Here is a 22,905-nt window from a genome sequence, read left to right on the forward strand (position 1 = left end):
CATAAGTGGCAATTCTGTTTTAGAATATGCAGGCTGATGTATTAGCCGAAAGAGTGCTATTTCTGGCAGAGAGAGAAGTAATCTTGGAATTGTAGAACCACTGAGTAATTACCTACATTCCATCTTCTTTTGAAAGCAAACACAGGAAGGATGGGAGAGCTGTAGATCTGATAATCATATTCTTGTAATGATAAGAGTAAAGAGGGGAATTAGAATTGTTTCAAAATCCAAGTTGTTATATTTTATCTGATCTTTGAAAAAATGTAAACACTCTATCACAACCAAATTCAATAGATAACCTTTGTAGACGATAATCTGACCTTTCTCCAACTCTAATACAAAGTGGTGGAAGGAGAATAGAGTGTGATAGGCAGACAACGGAAAGGGAAGATTGTGAGGTTCTTGGTGAGGTTGTTTTCTTGCAGAGGTTTCCTTACCAACTACTGATAATGTTATCTTTGTAATGAAACTTCTGCAAGAAAACAACCAAGCTCAGAGAGCACCAAAAACCTCACATTTCAACCCTGAGCTACAAATATTCTCTTTTGTGTTTGAAGCTGTCGATTTGGCTTGCTAGTATGTTCTCTGTCACTTCACAGCTGTCAAAATTCACTCAGTAGGGTGGCTGTGGAGCATATCTTAAGTTTGCATTTCAGTATTAAGTTTTTGGGTTGTTGTTGTTGTTTTTGATAAAACTGTACTACAATATTTTTTGTGAGTTTACCACTGCTGCTAACAAGATCTAAATCAGGGGTCTCCAACCTTGGCAACTTTAAGACTTGTGGACTTCAACTCCCAGCTTTGCTGGCTCGGGAATTCTGGGAGTTGAAGTCCACAAGTCTTAAAGTTGCCAAGGTTGGAAACCCCTGATCTAAATCACTACTTCAGAGACATTTCTTCTCAACAGGAAAGGATACATGATTCCTCCCACCAGTTTTTGTATCCTATGTCTCAACCATCTCACACTTAGAAGTAAAATGCCAATTACTTGTTTCCTCACTTATCCTTCTTTGTCACTTTACCATCTCATTTAAACCTGCCATTCATGGTGCTTTATACTGTTCCAATAGCAATGAACCTTGGACTGGCTTACTTTCTGCATTAATAAAAATGTGCATCTATCAGTGAGTTATAAAGTTATAAACTTCAGCAGTAGGAAAATATATTACCATGTCTAATTGTATACAATTGTTTTATGTCAAGAAAAACCAAGAGCAAAAAAAACCACTTTCTTGTTGTCAATTTCTTGAGTAACTTATATTGACAAACAGCAAACACATGCCAGTGTTTTCCTTGCAAAACAAGGATATTTGCAACCCATTCTCTGCCTATCCTTGCCTGATGCAACATTTGCCTTGTGACTATCAGCTGCCTGTGGCTGGAAGCCCTTTTATTAACCATTTTGAGCATAAATATAACCCATTTGCCATCATCTGTGTGGAATGCACAGTTATGCAAAGATATTGTGCAAATTGTTATTGGGAAATACTTTATTGGACAGATTAGAAGAGTTGTTATTCTCTGTATCTGAGCACAGATCCTTCCAACACCCATGTCGTTTACAAAGAATTGTTTTCAATCGGCTAGATATTCTTTCTGCATCTGTCTTTGAAAACTTTATATTTCTGTCTTCTTTCATCCTTTTTCATATTGTTTGCTTACCCAGCTTTTTTCTCTTCAGCCATTTGATTCAGTTGGTGCAAAAACCCAGAGCCTATTAACTATGCTGCTTTCTTTTGTCAGCTGGGTTTTCCCCCTTTAGCTTCCTTTCCTTCTGTCAATTCATCAGCTAATGCATTGAAAGACACAAAGAGAAACACAGGCTTGAGTACATGCATGTTGAATACCCTGTTTCCCCCAAAATAAGACATCCCCTGATAATAAGCCCAATCGGGCTTTTGAGCACATGACAATAAGGCCAAGCGCTTATTTCAGGGTTCAAAAAAATATAAGACAGGGTCTTATTTTGGGGAAAACACGGTAGTATAGAGACACTTATATGGTTGCTTTTAGAATAGAACCATAATTTGCTGCCTCATCAAAGGAGAAGTGGAATAATAGAAAGAGATTGTTTCATAGGTGCTCAGGCTTTATGTTCTCTGAGATTCAGTTTTGTTGCTGTAGGAGAGAACTTTGAATGGGCTTTCCCTCCCTCCCTCCCTCCCTCCCTCCCTATAGAATTGAGCTGAGCCACAATTTTTAATAAAATTGTAGAATTTTCTGTATCTACCTATACAGGTAAATGTGTGCTTGCTTCATGACTTTCATTTCTTGATTTCTAGCATGTGTGAATCCACATCTTTTGTAGGCTGAATCTTTGACCTTTGCTGAATTAATCTTCTACTCTGTTCTACAATGCCATTTGTATGTGCTATAACGTTGGTTTGGGAGATATTGGAAACATCAAGAACATGTACTATATGGATGACACTAACCCGAAAGTCTAAAAATATAAAGGGTCTGCAGATTGTAATAATAAAAGTCAAGAAGCACAGTGGGGGAAAAATAGGGCTATGATTAAATATAAAAAATACCAAATTAATGATTGTAGGTAGAACCAGTCTGAGAACTGTCAATGGAGGCATTGAAGTAATAGATATTTTCTGGCTTTTGAAATAACCATCAACACTAAAGGAACAAGTAATCAAGAAATACACCATAGACTAACACTTGGTAAAGCAGCCATGAAGCCCTGAGAAAATATATTCAAATATCGTTTCCATATCTACAAAGATCAGAATCTTGCAAGCCATGATATTCTTTGGGGTTCTCTGTAGAAGTGAAAATTGGACTTTGAGAAAGCAAGATGGGAAGAGTACTGATACTTTTAAACTCTAGTATTGGAGAAGACTCTTGGGAATACCATGGACAGCCAAGAAAACAAACAAATGAATCATTGAACAAGTCAACCTGGACTTTTCACTTGAAAAGTGAAGACTTTTCACTTTCACTTTGACCAGGCTCAAATCATCCTCCTTCAGATCCATTATGCAAAGACATAGCTCTCAGGAGAAGCTCTAATGCTGGGAAAGGTAGAAGGAAAGAAGAAGATGATCAGCAGCTAGGTAGATAGACCCAACTATAGTGGCAATATGTACACCATTGGAAGACCTGAAAGGTTAAGGGCATATCTTCATGGAGATAATCTATCTATGTGATCAGTAAGAGTTGATAACAACTTGAGAGTACATAATTAGTCATGTCCAGTCTATTGCACTGCTATTGAAGTGCCCTTAAATGGGAACACAACCTCAAAATATTGTTTTATATTAGAGTATTTGTAATAGTTTATTTTGTAATTAGCTTTCCATACATAATTGCCATGCTGAATTGGTCAAGATGTTGCATTGGAAACTTTCTCCCCTGGGCGCCTCCTTATTTCTTGAATGACTGGATGATTTGATGGGCTGCAATGTGATTTCTTTCCCTGTCCTAATTCAACACTTTTATGTAAGAGAAATTACATGTAGTCCTTGCATATTGACTACTTCTTCAACAACCATTCAGTGACAGTGCTGAACAAGGGGTACTTATTACTGGTCCTCAAAATTCCTGTAGCATCCTGAAGGTCATGTGATTTCAATTCAGGTGCTTGGCAACCAGCTCGCATTTAACGTCATGTGATCACTATTTGCAACTTTCCCTGCCAGTTTCCCACAAGCAAAGTCAATGGGGAAGCCTGCAGGAAAAGTCACAAGTTGTTCTGGTAAGTTCTCCCAGCCTTGTCATACTCTCCATTCCTTGGTCTTCCTGTGCTTGTGCACAGACTGCATGAGGCCTCCCAAGCTATCGGCAAGCTGATGCATGGTCTGTAGAGGCCCTTCCCAACCTTTACCCCCTCCAGCACTTCCCTTCCCTTGTGGCACCCCTGGACTCTTAATTGGGACTTCTGCTTCTTATTTAATGACCCATGCATTTTAAAGTTATGACAGCAACTGGAACTGCCAAGATTGTTGTTACTTTACTAAGCAATGAGGTCATTGCCTTTTAACTGCAGCCTGATCCCAATTGTCATAATCTGAAGACTGCCTGTACATTGTAGCTTCCTAGGCACCAATGTGAACATCCACTCTTTAGAAAGCGGTAGAACTGTAAGATATGTTTATAAAAGTATCACGGCACTGCAGAAAGACCTGATATGTCTTATTCCAGAACGCCAAGCATGGAATAATACATTTAAATTTCAGGAAAGTAGACTCTAATCGAATCTTGGAGGGGAGGGGGTTCCTAACAAAGCAGCTGGATAGTGGAACCAATTGCCCTGAGAGATGGTAGCCTCCCCTTCATAGCTGAGTTCAACCAGAGGCTAGACAGACACATTTTTAGGATGCCTCAATTTGGATCCCTGCACTGAGCAGAAGAGGTGGACTTAATAGTCCCTTCTGCCTCTGTGATTCATGGCAGTCTGTCTTTCCTTTGTTTAAAAGAGGCTTTTCCTCTCATGTTAAGAAACAGAGGTTGCATCAGACAGGACACAAAGAGGTTGCTGAGTCAAAGGATTCATTCAGCTACTAAGAGTCCTCAGCTGAAAGCCTGGAGCTTTCATTGGACAAGTGCTAAGTGGTGATTAAAACAATCTGTTCTGCTCAACCAGAGAGAAGTAACAGACAGAACAGATTAGTTTCCTTGCTGACTCCTTGTTCATTCCAGGAACATGTCTTGCAGGCATCCATTTATCATAATAATCTATGCCTAGCAACATTAGAAAGGGCAGAGCCATTCCTCTTAAAAGGAATGCTATAAATGTGGTGCACTTTGATTTGTACTGTAGAGCAGGGGGAGGAAGATGGAGATGGGGATTTTTAATCTGCAAGTTCATCCTTTTTGAGTGGGAAACAGAACTGTGATGGTAAATGCCTTAGAAACATTTTTTTGTGGCTCCTTATCTTCGGATCTGCAGGATTACTGACTGGGAGGAACATAATGTTTATACTTTATTTACCCAGCAGCAGTAGTTTTTGGTACGGGAGTTCAGAATGTTAACCTTAGTGTTTAAACTCATAAAAAATACGCAAAGACTTTCTTTCCTATTTATTTCTTAAGGATCAACCATTTGCAGTACTTGGCTCAAAGGTCCCAACAAATGATGGGATTTCAGGAAAGAGACCTGAAGCATGACCACACTATCTAACCTGATACAATGAACAGATGCTCTCAGGGCCATGTTACAAATAACTTGCCCACCTATTATTCAAGGCTTTTTAGGTGATAGCTAGCACTTTGAATTGTACCTGGAAAGAGACTGAAAGCCAGTGCAGCTTGTGCAACAGCTGGCTAACTTGGGCAAAATGTGGAGCACCCAGAAATACAGACGCCACTAAATTCTAGAGTAGTAACTTCCAGGTAGTCTTCAAGGCAGTTTCATGTAGAGCACATTGCAGGAGTCTAGTCAGGGAGTAACTAAGACATGAGTGACTCTGAGTAAAGCTCCTCAGTTTAGGAATGGCCACATTTGGTCCATGAGATGAATTTATACAAAGGTTCTTCTAGCCATGGCTGCTACTAGGTTCTCGAATGGGGACCTCAGGTAAAGAGTATCCTTATATCACCAGCTGTCTGGGTGAGTGCCACCCCATCAAGAATTAAAGGTTACAACTCAATGTATTCTTGAGGGGGAAGCAAAAACGTCCTCTGGTTTGCTAAGGTTGAGTCACAGCCAGTTCCTCCTCATTCAGGCCCTTACAGTGTGCACATGCTGGATTAAATGATCTGGACTATAGATGTATAACTAAATATCATCTGCCTACTGATGATACACATTCCATGCTGTAGCTTCATTTAGATATTAAATAGAGGTGAGAAGATTGAGGTACCTAACATAAGATAAACCTGGGGCCCAACATCAACTGAAACTGGCCACTAAGGAAGGAGGAGAACCACTGTAAAACACTTTCTCCTACTCCCAACTGCCAGAACTGGTCCAGAAGGATACTATATTAAAAGCCACCAAGAAATCCAGGATGGTTAAGATGGGCACACCAAGCCCTCCAGAAGTTATTCATAAATTGCCACCAATGCCATTTCAGTGTTATAACTCAGCATGATCTCTGAAAAGGATCTAGATAATCCATTTCATAAAGGATCAGAGTTGGGCACCTACCACTTTCTCTACAAACCTCCCTAAAAAGGGAAGATCAGAGATTGGACTAAAGGGTGGCCTGTTGAGAAGGGTGTATACCAGTGGTGGGATTCAAACATTTTTACTACTGGTTCTGTGGGGGTGGATTGGTGGGGGTGGCATGGATTGGTGGGGGTGGCTTGGTGGGCATGGCAGGGGAAGGATACTGTAAAATCTCCATTCCCACCCCACTCCAGGGGAAGGTTACTGCAAAATCCCCATTTTCTCCCGATCAGCTGGGACTTGGGAGGCAGAGAATAGATGGGGGTGGGGCCAGTCAGAGATGGTTTTTACCGGTTCTCCGAACTACCCAACATTTCCGCTACCGGTTCTCCAGAACCGATCAGAACCTGCTGAATACCACCTCGGGCGTATACCATCTCCTCCTTCATCATTACCTGCAAAGAGGCATTAATCGTTGCTTGGGCCCAACCACATGCAACTTCTTGGGAGGCCTTAACCAACCAGGAGCAGCATGGTCCAGAATACAGGTGGCAAAACAAACAGCAACAAGGACCTGGCTATCTCAGGATTGGGTAGTTCAAACTTCTTTTAAGTAACCAAGCCAAGATGTGCCTTCGTCACTTCCATAGGGTCTGCCCAGCCAGTATCCAAATCAAAGTGAAACCAAGCAATTTTGTCTGACGGATCCTAGTTGGAGGTTGGGGTTGTCATTCAATGGGTTCCAATATGTGGGAAATTAACTTTGGAGCGTCTTAAAATTACTTAGCCCCAGAGGAAAGAAGCCAGATATAATTTCGTCCGTATCAATCACACACTGTTCTGAAATGTCAGTGAGCAGCAAGATGTAGTTGGCGGGTGCTTCCAAATGGAACGTGTCCTGCTCTATTAACCAGAAGGCATTCTGTGCTGTGCCATTTTTTAAAATATACTTTAATTACAGGAAAGAAAGTGGAAAAAGTGCTGAGCAAGTACAGGAAAGTTTCGAATGGAGGATCCTTTCCACTGCCCATGAAATTCCATGCATATGTCAAGGCAAAAGCACAACTAAGATGCATTACCTGGAAGCTCTTAATGCTATCAAGTGAGCTGATACCCCTATGAGCGCTTCCTCTCTTCCCCTGGGAAATCAGTCACAGAAGTACAGAGAAAGCAACCATCTTGCAGACTGTATAAAAAGATCATTTCATCTAAACAGTTTACAAGTCAAAGACAGAAGACATGAGGAAAAAAACAATATTTGAGTTGGTTCTTATTTAACTCAATCTTTTCTAAATGGGATTGAAAAGGCACATGCAGCTTTATTCTATTTTTGCCTGATGGAGAAACATTTTACTCATATCTGTCGGAAAGAGACAGGCATCCTCTAAACGAGGATCTTGACAAAAGTGAAGAGTGTTGCCATTCAGCACTCAAAGTCTTGTTAACTGTGCTTTTATATTAATTTCTAGTTTGGTACATGTTGGGAGCCCACGGCACAGTTCATTGGGCACGGTTTTATTTAATTTCAACATGTGACGACCTGACCTGTAAGTCAGCTGCAGCAATGACTTCATGGATTGGAAAATCCGCTTCACCCTGGACCCTCCAAATTTGGGCACTCACCACTCTTTCTACATCCCTCCCCCCACTGCAAAAACCCAGTGAAGTCTAATGCAGGTCCTGAAGCAAAGGAATCTTTTAAATCCTTTTATCTGCCATCCTACTTCTCAGATTTCTTCACTTATATCCATGTCGGAGTGGATTTTCTCCCTGTTCTCCCTGCAGGAGGAGGCATTTTAAATCATGTAAACTGTGTCTTTATAGTAACTTCTCTTTTGCTGTTCAGTAAGAATCCAAGGCCCTAGTTCTCCAGGCAGACAATTTTATTTATTCCTTGTTGCTTGTATTTGGATGCCACCTCGTCAGAGGGAATAGATAGCTCTCACCAGGCTTAATGTATCCCTTGAAACCAGTCATCTTTACTTTTGTCAGGTTCAGTATTGTACTGCTGAAAACGGTGGATTTGATTTAAATCTTGATTTAAATCATGATTTAAATCAACTCGATTTAAATCATAATTTTTAAAGAGCAACTGTCATCTCTGTTCCTTAGCAGCTCCTTCTCTGACCTGCTATTGACTCACCAACAGTCCCAATATTGCAGAATATACAGCCTCATGCTACATAACTAAGCTTCATTTCACGCTGACTAAACTAAATTATTAATGTATCTTAAATAGAAAACTACCTTTAGATAGATTTTTACTCCAGAAACATTTTATTAAAATAAATTTGATAAAAATAAAAAAAATGATTTAAATTTTAAAAAATTCGATTTAAATTTTTAAAACATCCGATTTTTTTTTTTAAATAATCAATTTTTATCCGCCCTGGTTGAAAATAACCAATTAGCTCTCTCTAGCTGACCAATAAGAGTTGGGAGATTGGTGAAGAAAAGTAAAGCTAATAGAAAAAGGGCTAAGTAAAGCAAAAGGAGGTAGGATGAGATCCAACTCTATTTTTGTTTTAGATAAACTGGTGCAGTCAGAAGAATGCTTGGCTTAGTCCTTAAAACCAGCTATATAAGAAGGCCAGGGGCAGAATTGATCCAGAAGTAGTGCAAAGAGTGCTTGTGACATTCATTTATTTAAATTTGGATTACTTATTTAGAGCATGACCCTGAAAGGAAAAGCCGTCTGAAGCCTAGATTTATCCATACGTTTGTGAATGTCTTTTTTTTTTTTTTTTTTTTATTGCAAAAGTTTTACAATTACATTTTCACCCCTTTTTTTCACCCCCCCACCTCCCTCCCCAAACTTCCCGTCCTCCCTAACCCTCCCTAACCCTCCCCCCCCCAGACTTCCCTATTATGTACTCATAACTAATAACACTGATATATATACCTGAACCCATCCCTCCCCCTACATAATTTTCCCTCTTTGTCTCTTTATATTAAAATATTTCTAATACATTGTTTTCAAATAAAAGCTATTTGATACTTTCTAATTTGGTATTTGTTCTGAACATATTCTATCCACCTTTTCCATTCCCATTCATAAGTCTCTTGTGAACAATCTTTTAAATATGCTGAAATCTTCGCCATCTCTGCAAAACTAGCCATCTTCGAAGTCCATTCCTCGATAGTAGGCAAAGCTTCATTCTTCCAATATTTACCTATCAACAATCTTGCTGCTGTTATCATATACAATATTAATTTTGTTTCATCCCGTGTAAAACCCTTAACTATGCCCAATAAAAACAATTGTGGAGAAAATTGAATTTTTTTCTTCAAAACATTCTGCATGACCCACCATATTTTTATCCAAAAAGCCTTAACTTTCCTACAGGTCCACCAAACATGATAATACGTAGCATCCAAACATTCACATCTCCAACATTTTGGCTGAACATTAGGGTACATACATGACAACTTTTTAGGATCTAGATGCCATCTATAAAACATTTTATAAAAATTTTCCCTCAAATTCTGCGACTGTGTAAATTTAACATTCTGAACCCAAATTTTTTCCCATGTTTCCAACATCACTGGTTCTTCAAAATTTTGTGCCCACTTAATCATACAATCTTTAACTAATTCCGTTTCTGAATCCCTTTCTAGCAAAACATTGTAAAGCCTTTTAATATGCATTGGACCTTTCTCTCTTATATGTCTAACCAATTCTTCCTCATGCAACATAATACCAGTTTTTTGGTCCTCTTTCCATCTCAATTGTAATTGATTATATTGTAACCAGGTTAAATTAATCCCTTCGTCCAACAGTGTCTGCAATGTCTTCAACTGCCATCTGCCCGCATCTGTAAAAAGAACCTCTTTGTATAAAAACCCCCCGAGTGACATTATATTTGTATTCCACAAGGTATGACCAAGATCCAGCCATAGCGGTATTTTATAATCCCATTTGAGTCGGTGCTTCTTCCAAACTCTCATCAAAGAGTCTCTAAGTATATGACTTTTAAATACTTTATCAACTTTGTCATCATAAAATAGGTAAGCATGCCATCCAAATTCAAGATCAAAACTTTCTGCATTCAATATTCCAGCCTTTTTACTTCCAAACCAATCACTTGTTAAAGTTAAAGCTGCTGCATCATAGTATAACTGTAGGTTTGGAAGTTTAAGGCCTCCTCTTCCTGGAACATCTTGCATAATTTTCAATTTCACTCTCGGCTTTTTCTCGTTCCAGACAAACTTATTAAGTCCAGTTTGCCAAACTTTCAGTTGTTTATCACTTTTAAGCACCGGAATCATTTGAAACAAAAACAGAAATCTTGGCAAAATGTTCATCTTAACTGCTGCTATTCTTCCAAGTAAAGACAGTTGCAGCTTTTTCCAAGTCCCCATGTGTGGTAGACAGGTAAATCCCATTATCGTTTTAAAGAGACAAAGACCGAAATAAGCCTGTACAGAGTTTATTCTTTGCAAAGGGACTTTCTCTCTAAAGTAGAGAAAGACGGAAATAAAACAATTTACACAAGTTTTTATAGTCTTCAGGACATTCAGAATACACGTCAATAAAGTACCTTGGGAATCAGTTCCAGATCTTAACATAACATCTTATATAACATATGCAGTACATAATTCCACCCTGGAAATTCCCCAATTCCCAACAGAAATACCCCTCAAAAACATCAATTGCGTACTTCCTTTAATTAATAAGGGCAAGTTAACCCAGGAACGTATTTCCTGCAAAACAAACATCTTCTCAAAAACAGGAATTACACATTTCCTTTCTCATGTTCTTAAATGTCAGCTAAATTATATAATCAGGTTATACAAAGTAAAACAAAACCTTAACATGATTTCAAAATGGCGTAACTCAGGTTATGCTTTTACAGGAATAATTCCTATTTTTCTCACAATCCCCAATTCTCCTCTTCATTATCTTTTATTTCTGTAAACTAAGAATATCCTGTAACAGTATAGAAACTCCTCTCCATACAATAGGTAATTTGGTCAATACCATGTTACCACATAAAAACATTAACCTGGAGAGAATTTGTATCCTTAGACATAGAAAATGTAACCCTTCCTCCAAAATCCAAAACTTCTTGTATGAAGGTATATAATTACCAAATAGCTCAGTACATTGCTTATATAAAAATTCCATTCTATTTGTAAGGCCAATGTATTGAGGAACTATCTCATATGTACGTTTGCACTTGACACACACCATCTTCAAAAGATGACTTAATACATATCTCAGCTTCCTCAGTGGTGTCTATTAGGGTTAGTGGTGTTTCTATAAAAGAATAACGGTGCTCGAATTCAGTATGGAAACATAGCTGCTACCATGTTATAAGGTAACTAGGCAACACAGCCAAAATCCCCATTCCTATCCACACCTGTAGAATAACAAACATTACCACAAAAAAACCCCATTATTCCTAGTGAACTAGCTCCCCCAACATCAATCAATCAAGGAGAACTTACATCCACTGGATATCAAAACATAGATTTACACCAATCAATAATATCTTTCCTCAATACAATCAAAAACACAACAAGAATTATTACCACTCCTAGCCAAATACAAATCTCTTCATAAAACTCTTCTTCCATCCATTGGTCATCAATCATCTAAAGGTTTGTCATCAAAAAGTCAATTTAAGAGGGTTTGCAGGTTCCGTAGCAACTGTCCTTCCATAAGGCAAAGCCACCAATCCCTTGACTCTGGAATAGCATACCCAAATTTGTTCCTTAGTCCTTACAGCCGATTCAGTAGTCAGCAAAACTTGGAACGGTCCTTTCCACACCAGCTGCAACTTCTTCTCAGTAATGGCTTTTATCGGACCCAGTCTCCACTTTTGTATTCATGTGCTTGGAAATCAAGAGGTAGATTCTGTCCTTTTTACCTTAAATGAGAAAAACACTGGGACAGTCCCTGTATATATACTTTCAGAAAAAACATCCTTCAATTCTATCCTAGGCATCTCAACTTTCCCCACATATGCATAGATATCCCCAGATCTTTCCTAGGACTAGTTCCTATTCTTAATAGAGCCAAAGGCAAACACTTCATTCAAAGTAGTTGAAACTCTAACATTAATTTTTAAACAATAAATGTAATTGCCAATCAATTCCTAATTGTTCCATAAGCTTCATCACCTTGGACAATGAAATGTATACCCCTATCACTATATTTGGGTATTATTCGCTCTAATATGATTTAACAATCTTCTGAGCACCTATCTTTACACAAAGAAAGACTTCAACCTATCCAATAAAATAATCCACTATTATTATTACATATATCAATGGTCACACCACCAGCATTTCAATGTAATCTACTTAGATTCATTGAAAAGGCCAAATGGTCAAATCTCTACATATTTTTTACATACACAATGTATTCATTTCCGTACCATTTGTATAACTATTGTATACATACCCCTAGACACATATATGCATATACATTTAATAAAATCAATAAGTGCTTGCGTTCCCCAATAGGTTCCCTCATGCACTCATTCAATCACATTCCACATCACAACTTTAGTAAAAATTCTCACTCCATTTTAGTAATCCATTTCCCATTCACTTACACACCCCTTCATCCACTATTTATATAATATCAAGTTTAGAAGGATCCCCAGCTGCCTTTAAAACAGCTGTGATAAGTTCCACCTATCGCAATTCCTTTTACTAAATATCAACCCCCTTTCAATCCAGATTTTCCCAAAAGTATGTAAGATACCATAAGCATAGTTTAAATCAGCATAAATATTCCCTACCTCATTAATTAATATGTGCAATGCTTACAATAAAGCAAAAACCTCACATATCTGCACTGACCATTCAAACGGTAACTTTCCACCTTCCAATATCTCAATAGTGTCTCCATTCACAACTGCATCTCATCCAGTCTCATCCCATTCTCAATTCATTTATTCATAACCACACAATTTCATTCCACATCTTCCCATCTCTCTCTCCTATTGGTCAAGAGAACCAAACTCTCTTGAGACAATTTTAAAAACCTAGCATTTGTGCACCACCTTTTTAGTTCCCAGTTCACATGCAAACCAACATTCCTTTGGCTATACCATCTTCCACTACTACAGACAAGTGGAAATTTTTCCTTAAACCAGGCAAACATAACACTGGAGCAACACTATATTTTTACTTTCTTCAACTCTTCAACTCTTCAACCTTTCTTCCAAACAACTTAGTTTAAAATTAACTATCAATAAATCAATAGAGTCTCAATAAATACTCAACTCTCCCCACTTCAGAGGAATCACACCACACTTCTATCAAAAATTAGCTAAACTATTTCCACAAGCTTCAAAAAAATGCAAAGCTTAATCTAAATTCACAAGTCTATACAGACAAACTTACAAGTAACTTCCTAGCTAACCAGACCAAAAGTCATCTTTACCTTCTACCAGTAATTCTTCCCTCAAGGAAACATCCTTTACCTAGACAACACTAAGCTAAAATAACATAGTCAACTATTCCCCAGACTATCCAGTATCTAGTATCTAGAAATCTCCTTCTCAGCATCCAAAATCATTCAAAATACACAGACACAAAAACATAAAAGAGGGTAATAAAAAACTTCAAAAAGCAAACGAAAATCACCTAATAGAGGTACTCCGGATCTCTACTCCCAAAAACTTTTCAAACTTTCAATGTCACTTCTCTAAAGCAGAACAGGAAATACATCTGCATAGCTGCCAATGCAGTCAGAAACAATGCAGGATCAAATCACCCATTCGCCCCTCCTTTCTCTCAGACAAACTCAACAAAGGAAAAAAAAATGTGTAAAAGGGAAAACAAACCGCACCTTCCCTCCCCCCTTTCTTACTTCTCTTATTCAGAACAAAAAGACGGAGAAAAATATAGAGAAGAAAAATACTACTCCTGTCTCTAATTAACATCGCAAATACCTCTACCTAATCCTACTTCTCCATAGGATCTCTCTCATCTCTCACTTGCTCATTCACACACTTGCTATTACAACATAACAACAACTACAACAACAAACTCTTGCCACTCACTATTTCAATATACAAAAGGAAATTTCTCAGGGGTTCAACGCACAGGCATTCACAAATATCAGGATCACTTTACCACCCCCATTTAAGGGCTTACCACATACACTCATATTTATTCTGCAATCAGACCTTTTAGTGTATTCCAACGCACACATGCCTTTTCCCTACCAATACAAATACTTCAGGGAGCTTTACTATCATTCTCATTATTATTTTTTCAAGACAATGAGCTCTATTGCCTAAACAACTCTCATTACACACACATACCATTTAACAACATTTGCAAACCTGGAATAAAACCTGGAAAGGTTCCATCCCTTCAGATACCTATTTCAGTTTTATCCTTGACATCTTGTAGCCCATTCCTCAAGCAGTGGAAAACTTCAGGATGCGGTTTTTAATCAAAAACTTGATTTTGGGCCCTAACCACACCTGTCCTCCACAGCTCCAGACTTAAGCCAAGAAGGTCACTTAATTAGCCAGCACACACATATCACCATCATTCATCATTTCTTTCCTTCTTTTTCTCTTCTAGTCTTGGCCTCGTCCCTATTCACATAGACCTTTTAAGCTTCTTTCAACAGAGCAGCAATATCAGTAGTAGCTTCTGTATGTCTGGCCATGATTTCGTCACAAATTTCATTTTCATTAAGGACTCATAAGCCGGCGTTTCAGGAGAAAGACCAGTGTGCTTATTCAAATTGTCCTTAATATTTTCCAGAAACACAAACGGTGTTTCTTCCCACAACTGTTCCACCTCAAAAACTTTTGTTTCTTCCTTGAGGTACAGCTGTCTTAACTCCCTCCATTTGTTCCCGATCAGCTAAATTATCATTATCCCAACCAGGATCAACTAATGGAGACTTAACATCTGCAGCAACGGGGTGAACAGCCCCCACTTGGGTTTTTATCCAAAAAAAAACCATAGCTGCCTTTCAAATTTGTGACCTCTCCTCAGGGGAGAACAAATAACCCAATATACACTGTAACTCTGCAAAAGTATACAGATTGGGTCTCAAGAACAAATCCAATGACTCAGACAACTTAATCAGATCCGCTTAGAAAGACGGCATATTTCTTTTATAATCTTCCAGATCAGAAGATGTCAAAGACTCATTCACAAAAGCCGCAATACCATTCAGCATTCCTCTTAAAGGAAACATTCCTTTAGTTTGTGAACATGTAACATGAGAAGAAGTGGATGGATTCTGTTTCACAGTTACTAACAATTCACCCAACTCCTTTTCCAACTGCCTATATTACTGCCCTGCTAAAGTCTCTTCCTTTCAGCTCCCAGCAACAACATCAATTTCACCCACAACTTGGATTATACGAAGGAGTGGGAGGTGGGCATGTAGCATAAGCTAAAGGATCCCAACCTTCCTCTTCTTCTTCCTTCCCATACAAAACTCTAGAACTTCTCGGGGAAGAGGAGTTAAACTACTGAACATGGAACTGAGGTTCAACATATAACAATTGAACTTTCAACTTCTTCTTTCACCAAAACTTTCTTCAAAGCATTGATCCAATATGGGTCTGACTCCCCAAACTTACTCCACCTATAATTAGGCTGTATCAACACAAACGTCAGCCAAACCTCCTTACAATAATTAATCATAGTCACCTTATCTAATACCTTTGTACAAGCTTCCAACCAATCCTCTAACCACTAATGGAGATATGGGGGATGGAGGATATCTCAGTCTCAGCAGCACTTTTCCCTAGTAAAGTCCCCATACTTTCCCCAACCTGTATTACACTAATTATACACACAAATCATACAGGCCACACACACAAACATACACAAATCCAAACCACCAAAAAGAAAACATATACTCACTCCTGGTGCACCGAAGTCTTCAGGAACGTTCCTCTCTGTCCAGGCATTCAGGTCTCTGCCTCAAGGTTCATAGAAAAGCAATTCCGGCTGGAAAGGAAATAACCCCATCTCACTGAAATCAGTGTTATGTGCGCACGCAGGGAAATCCCTTCCAGACAGAATGTTTTCAGTCCCTGTTCGGGCGCCAATTGTGGTAGACAGGTAAATCCCATTATCGTTTTAAAGAGACAAAGACCGAAATAAGCCTGTACAGAGTTTATTCTTTGCAAAGGGACTTTCTCTCTAAAGTAGAGAAAGACGGAAATAAAACAATTTACACAAGTTTTTATAGTCTTCAGGACATTCAGAATACACGTCAATAAAGTACCTTGGGAATCAGTTCCAGATCTTAACATAACATCTTATATAACATATGCAGTACATAATTCCACCCTGGAAATTCCCCAATTCCCAACAGAAATACCCCTCAAAAACATCAATTGCGTACTTCCTTTAATTAATAAGGGCAAGTTAACCCAGGAACGTATTTCCTGCAAAACAAACATCTTCTCAAAAACAGGAATTACACATTTCCTTTCTCATGTTCTTAAATGTCAGCTAAATTATATAATCAGGTTATACAAAGTAAAACAAAACCTTAACATGATTTCAAAATGGCGTAACTCAGGTTATGCTTTTACAGGAATAATTCCTATTTTTCTCACACCATGTCTTTCTGAACCTCTCGCCACAACACCTCATAGTTATTTTGAAACAATTTCATGTTTGATTCTGCAACCTGAACTCCAAGATATTTTACCTTAGGTACAATTTCAAAACCTGCCCTCCTTTCAAACTCATGTTTACGATCTTGTGTCATATTTTTGACTATCATTTTAGTCTTTTTTGAGTTCACTCTGAAACCTGAAACTCTACCATAGTCTTGTATAATGTCGTTCATCAAGATTATTGATTCCATTGGTTGTGATAGGGTAACCACCAGATCATCTGCAAATGCCTTTACTCTATAATCCTCTTGCCTTATCATTATGCCTTTCAAAATTTTTGAGTCCCGTATTGTATTTAGCAAGACTTCCAATGTTAAAATAAATAAAAGTGGGGACAACGGACATCCCTGTCTTGTTCCTTTTTCAATTTTAAACTCTGTCGTCAAACTTCCATTAATAATAATCTGTGCTTTTTGCTCTTGATAAATTGCTGAAATTGCCTGTGTAAACTGGTCCCCAAAGCCCATCTTTTTTAAAGTCTTTAGTAGAAAATTCCAATCCACTCTATCAAAGGCCTTCTCCGCATCCAAAAAGACCAGCACTGCAGAAATCTGTTTATTCTTATCAAGATATTCCAATAAGTCTATTACTTGCCTTACATTGTCCTTCATGTATCTACCCTCAATAAATCCCGCTTGGTCCTCATGAATCACCTTTTGGATTACTGGCATCAACCTGTTGGCTAATACCTTCGCGTAAATTTTATAGTCTGTGTTCAAAAGAGATATTGGTCTGTAGTTCTCTGGTTTTTTAGGACCAACTTGTTCTTTTGGTATCAAAGATATATAGGCCAGGGGCAGAATTGATCCAGAAGTAGTGCAAAGAGTGCTTGTGACATTCATTTATTTAAATTTGGATTACTTATTTAGAGCATGACCCTGAAAGGAAAAGCCGTCTGAAGCCTAGATTTATCCATACGTTTGTGAATGTCTTATATCAAGAACAAAAGAAACCATCCACATTATCTTCATTTTCATTGCCATGTTCCTTTGACTTCCTGGTAAATCTTACACTCTTTATTTCTTGGGAAAGACCATAAATGGGAAATCTTCCCAGGAAGACCTTGTGACTTTGGGATTTGCTCAAATGCACAAGGAAGTCTTACCGTTTTTTTCAGCAGTGATTCTGTGGCTGTGAAAACCAATTGGTTGGCGTACCAGTGCTTTATTCTTTACGCCTCTCTGTGTACAATAAAAATGCTGTGCAAGAAGAAATAGGCAAGCACAATTTTCTTCAGGTTCTAAGGACAGATCATATGCTCACATTACAAAGCTGAAAAGACCTGATCTCCTACTCCTTCTCATTTAGTCTCCCTTACCTCCAGCAATATCCTGAATCTGCCGAACATGCTTCCTCCTTGCTTATCTGTAGTTGTCTTCTGAAAACTTCAGGATTCTTCAGATCTGTGGCTGTACCTCAGTAGTACACAAGGGCTACAAATGGATCTAGATTTGAAGACTGTTTTTTCCTATCAGTGAGGATAAGTTGGAGAGACAAGCTTAGTTACAGGCAGGACTGATAAATGTAGCAACCGATGCACTTCTTTAGTTGTTTGGTGGTTCAGCACATCCAGAAAATCAGACAAATGTGGAAGAAATATTTTCAAAAAGAGAATAAAGTGAGTATTCTGTTCTATTCCTGCATTTCATATTTTTTTCTGATTCTTAAGATTGTATCAGAAAACAAAGTGGCTTAATAAGAGAAGCTTTGCCTGATGTAACTCTTGTAGGTTCCATGTTCCAAGTTCAGGACTGATGCTGATCCCATCTTTGCTACAAAAGAATCACTTTTCTCCCCTTGAGAAATGTTCTGTAAACATTCTGAGGTTCCTAGAAGCCCAAAGCTGATACCAGGATTTTCAATATGAGTTTGATAATTTCCTGTTACACATTATTCTGTTGGCCAGAATAATGAAGCAACAGAGCAACTGTTTTTGTTTTGAGCTTCACTTTGTTATGGCCAAAGTCAGTCAGTCGGTCGGTCTGTCTGTCTGTCTGTCTGTCTGTCTCTCTCTCTCTCTCTCTCTCTCTCTCTCTCTCTCTCCCTCTCTCTCTCTCTCTCCCTCCCTCCCTCCCTCCCTCCCTCTCTCTGCTTGTAGCTTACTGAGATGTTGGTTTTGTTTCAAGGTTTTCCCAATTCTGGCAAAACCTTTCTACTTTTGTTATTTTCTTACGAAAACCAGAGAGAAGAAAGCATTAACTAGTATAGGAAGTTAGCACCCACCCCTTTCCTAGAAGAATGAAATATTTTGGGAAATATTAAAAAGGCAGAATATTATGTTTCCCTGGATGAGAAATGGAGAAGCATGTTTTAAAGACAAAGCAGCTCCCACCTTCCTGCCCCCACCCTTTTTTTAAATTTGATTTATATGCTATTTTTATTTGTTAATGGGCCAGAGGCAGAAACCCAATGCTTTGTCAAAGGACATCTGCAACACAATGGGGTCCATCTAGCAACAGAAACTCACCACATGGCACCTGGGAAGATTACATCAGCCAGCAAGGCTAGCTAAGACCCCCACCCTCTGGGAGACTGACAAACAATCAGGATACTCTTTCTGGGCCCCAGGAAGTTCAAAGCCAGAGAGAGCATAAAACCCGGGGACTCACTATATCTCGCCCCTTTTTCTGTTCAGGAACTCAAACCATGTGATCCTGCCCACCATTAAACCATCTTTCCAAGCAGTCTCCATGTTTCCAGTGTCTTTTTCCCCACTTGGAGCTGAACCCAGAAGGACATTTCTTCCTACACTAGTATACTACATCCCCTTTCAGACAAAAGTGAAACAAAGCACAAAAACAATCTTGAGATGTCTCTTAAAATACCCAAATCCCTGTAGTGCATTTGGGGGGGGGGTCTTCTGATTTTAGCCTTTCTCCATTATTTTTTGGGGCTCATATAACAAACACATGGCTTACTTTAGTTGCTGAGGACACTGGATGGAGAGAGGAAGCTGCTGTGTGAAGTTTGCTAATGTTTTATCTGTCACCTTATATCTTGTTGAAAGTCTGAGACCTGTCTCCCTTTACCCTACTTGTAAGTGTAGTGGAGAAAGACATATTACATTTAGTACATTTAATAAACTAGATCAAAAGGCAACAGATACATTAAACCAAAAGCTCTTATGCAGGAGTCCCCAGCTCCTGGTCTGCAGCTGGTTGGGAACCGGACTGCACAGGGGTGAGCAAGTGTTCAAAGCCCCATTTGTGCTTATGTGCTTAGGTTGTGCACACAAAACCATCCCTTTCCCTGCCATCATTGCCTGCTGCTGCCGCTGCCACTGCCACTCTACAGAGCTGGAAGGGTTGGGGACTACTGCTGTCCTGCAGAATCGTTTTGGTGTAGTGGTTAAAGCATCAGACTAGATGCAGGAGACCATGAGTTCTAGTCCTGTCTTAGGCACAAAACTAGCTAGAGAATCTTGGGCCAGTCCTTCTTTCTCAGCCCTAGGGAGTAGGAAATGGTAAACTACTTCCAAAAACCTTGCCCAAAAAAAAAAAAACCCTTCAGAGACATGTCCAGGCAATCATCCAGAGTCAAAAACTGACTCAAAGGAACAAAAATAATCACTAATGTTCTTATTATCCTCCTTGTTTGTATATTTGGGATCTGGACCATGATAATCTGGGATGAAACAAAACTGGGTTTAGGATTAAAAAAAAAATTACGTACAAGACCCTTGAGGTTTCCCGCTTGCTGTGTTTCCCTCTCTTTTTCACTAGTTTTGTGTGTTGTGGTTTCCTCACCTCTAGGATCTGTCAGATGAAGCATTTGGTCCAATAAAAAAACAAAGAAGGTCTTTAAGGCCAAATTGTGTATTTCCGCCGTAAAGGTAAAGATTCCCCTCGCACATATGTGCTAGTCGTTCTCAACTCTAGGGGGCGGTGCTCATCTCCATTTCAAAGCCGAAGAGCCAGCGCTGTCCGAAGATGTCTCCGTGGTCATATGGCTGGCATGATTAAATGCCGAAGGCGCACAGAACGCTGTTACCTTCCCACCAAAGTGGTCCCTATTTTTCTACTTGCATTTTTTACCTGCTTTCGAACTGCTAGGTTGGCAGAAGCTGGGACAAGTAACGGGAGCTCATCCCATTACACAGCACTAGGGATTCGAACCACTGAACTGCCGACCTTTCAATCGACAAGCTCAGTGTCTTAGCCACTGAGCCACCGCGTCCCTCATTTCCACCATAGAGCACAACAAAATAAGCACTTTATTGAAAGCAAATTGGCTACACTCAGAAAAACACATTCCTTCCTAACCAGGGGTGGGTTCTACTTACCTTTACTACTGGTTCGCAATGGGGCCGCGTGCAGGCTCTCGCTTCACTCTCGCGTGCATGCACTCTTCTGCGCAAGCACAAAAGCTTCTTCACATGCTCAGAAGCATTTTTATTTATTTATTGTTTCAATTTGTATACCGCCCTTCTCCAACAGGACTCAGGGCGGTGAACAGCCAGAATAAAAACAGAATATACAAAATTTAAAAACAGTTTAAAATAATTAAATATTTTTGGCCGCAGTTTAAAACAAACCCAATTTAAAATCAATTAAATTTAACCCCAAACTGTGGGATCAAGCCAGCCCGGCTAGTTGAAATAAATAAGTTTTCAGGGCCCGACGAAAAATCCGGAGGTCTGATATTGTACGTATCTCTGGGGGGAGGTTGTTCCAGAGGGCGGGCGCCGCCACAGAGAAGGCTCTCCCCCTGGGGGTCGCCAGCCGACACTGTCTGGCGGATGGCACCCTGAGGAGGCCCACTCTGTGTGAGCGTACTGGCCGGTGGGAGGCTATTGGTGGCAGAAGGCGGTCTCGTAAATACCCCGGCCCTAAGCCATGGAGCGCTTTAACAGTGGTCACCAACACCTTGAAGCGCACCCGGAAGACCACCGGGAGCCAGTGCAGCTCGCGCAGGAGAGGTGTCACATGGGAGCGACCCGTCGCTCCCATAATCCCCCGTGCGGCCGCATTCTGGACCATTTGGAGCCTCCGGGTGCACCCCAGGGAGAGCCCCATGTAGAGAGCGTTGCAGTAGTCCAGGCGGGAGGTGACGAGTGCCTGAGTGACCGTGCGTAGGGAGTCCTGATCTAGAAAGGGTGATGTCTTTTATGATGTCAGGGTCGGTGGGCGGAGCCTCCCACCGGTTTTACTACCCGTTCTATAGAACCAGTGCGAACCGGGGGCAACCCACCACTGTTCCTAACCCATCATCCCTAATGTGTGTCTCTCCCCGCCCCCCGAATAAGCTGAAAACTCTAATTAAAGGCCACATAGTAGTCAATAAAGCACAGGTAATATACTTTTTCTGTTTTCTTAATCTCACCATACAATAGCTTGAACCCCACACTGTTTTCTGAAACCCTTGTATTATTTGGCACTTTTCAGTCTAGTGATGGCTGTACTGTACTTTGTAAGATCTAGAGCAGAACTTTGCTTGGGTAAAAAATTACCATATTCTTCGGAGTATAAGACGTACCGGAGTATAAGACGCACCTACCTTTTTTGGTTGTTTTTTTTTAAAGTTTTTTTTAATTTTTTAGACAGACACACATACAAACATACAATGTATTTTCTTTGAACAGAGTATTTGGCTGGTTCACAAATTTAAACAGTTTAGTCATTTCAATTAAATTTACAATTTCTATATTTCCTTTTTGCCATATTTATTCCTCATCATTTTAAAAAAACCAATATTACCCTTCATTCTCATCTCTAATCTTAATCAAATTCAATTTTTCCCTTCTATTCTATATTATACCCCTTCCCATTGTCATCTATTTTTATATCCATCCTCACATTGGTTAATTATTTAATATTACAATTGTTTAATACAAATTCAACATTTTTATATAAATCAATTAGTTATAACTATCTTTTTTGTATATTAATCAATATGAACATGAATATTCCAATTATTTCCATGCAATCCAATTTCTTACAAATCAATTAATTATATTTACCAATAATAATAAACCAAATAATTTTCCCCATATATTCCTCCAGACCACAACTTAACCATTTCTGCTTTCAACACAATATACAATTAATAGTATCTCAATTATTACAATTCCCTAGTTAAATAGAGCTTTTTTTCTTTTGTGTTTTAAAATCTTGAACTCTCCTCTTTTTCCCTAAATTTCCCATTGTTTGCACCTACCATTTTTGGTGAGGAAAAATAAAAATAAATCTCTCTCTGCCTCATTTTGTCACATTGCAGCAG

At 39.2% G+C, this 22,905-nt stretch overlaps 1 protein-coding gene and 1 long non-coding RNA gene across 5 annotated transcripts in view; one reads left to right on the top strand and one right to left on the bottom strand.

Annotated features, from left to right (window-relative positions):
• SH3PXD2B (SH3 and PX domains 2B) overlaps positions 1 to 22,905 on the top strand; it is a 129,972-nt gene that overhangs the window by 75,910 nt on the left and 31,157 nt on the right. The gene's annotated exons all lie outside the window — the stretch shown is intronic.
• Positions 10,476 to 16,622, bottom strand: LOC148115452 (uncharacterized). Its single transcript, XR_015732545.1, has 2 exons — positions 15,920 to 16,622; positions 10,476 to 11,934 (listed from the first exon to the last, which is right to left on the bottom strand). It is a non-coding gene; the product is annotated as an uncharacterized LOC148115452 (long non-coding RNA).

This window comes from Pantherophis guttatus, chromosome 2 (genome assembly GCF_059756535.1).
Source record: "Pantherophis guttatus breed Tessera chromosome 2, ASM5975653v1, whole genome shotgun sequence".
Classification (NCBI taxonomy): domain Eukaryota; kingdom Metazoa; phylum Chordata; class Lepidosauria; order Squamata; family Colubridae; genus Pantherophis; species Pantherophis guttatus.